The sequence below is a fragment of the Triticum dicoccoides genome, chromosome 2B (assembly GCF_002162155.2).
Source record: "Triticum dicoccoides isolate Atlit2015 ecotype Zavitan chromosome 2B, WEW_v2.0, whole genome shotgun sequence".
Classification (NCBI taxonomy): Eukaryota; Viridiplantae; Streptophyta; class Magnoliopsida; order Poales; family Poaceae; genus Triticum; species Triticum dicoccoides.
Genome location: NC_041383.1, coordinates 705,820,725 through 705,821,706, shown reverse-complemented (window position 1 = coordinate 705,821,706; position 982 = coordinate 705,820,725).

Here is a 982-nt window from a genome sequence, read left to right as displayed (position 1 = left end):
GAACTCTGAAAAGGTTCCAAGTTGGCATGGTATCATCATTTCACCCACATAGCATGTGCAAGAAAGTAGAGAGGCTTACAGCAAAAACTGGATGCACTTCGTGTACAAAACAGACAATCTCCTTCGAAGTATCAGGGTTTCATACGGAAACTCGTCTGTTACATAGGGATTTCAATTTTTTTGAACTTATTTGAACCCCCTTGTTTTTCGGTGTTCAAAATGCACCATTCAAAGGCACATCATCAATTTACAAACCTTTCTGACTTCATTTGATATTTTTCATGCATTTACTGATTATTTTGAGCTATAAGACCATGAAATTGAAAAGCATTTGTAATGAACTCTAAAAAGATTCCAAGTTGGCATGGTATCATCATTTCACCCACATAGCATGTGCAAGAAAGTACAGAGGCTTACGACAAAAACTGGATGCACTTCGTGTACAAAACAGACAATCTCCTTCGAAGTATGAGGGTTTCATACGGAAACTCGTCTGTTACAAAGGGATTTCAATTTTTTTGAACTTATTTGAACCCCCTTGTTTTTCTGTGTTCAAAATGCACCATTCGAAGCCACATCATCAATTTACAACCCTTTCTGACTTCATTTGTTATTTTTCATGCATTTACTGATTATTTTGAGCTATAAAACCATGAAATTGAAAAGCATTCAAAATGAACTCTGAAAAGGTTCCAAGTTGGCATGGTATCATCATTTCACCCACATAGCATGTGTAAGAAAGTAGAGAGGCTTACTGCAAAAACTGGATGCACTTCGTGTACAAAACAGATAATCTCCTTCGAAGTATCAAGGTTTCATACGGAAACTCGTGTGTTACAAAGGGATTTCAATTTTTTTGAACTTATTTGAACCCCCTTGTTTTTCTGTGTTCAAAATACACCATTGAAAGCCACATCATCAATTTACAACCCTTTCTGACTTCATTTGTTATTTTTCATGCATTTATTGATTATTTTGAGCT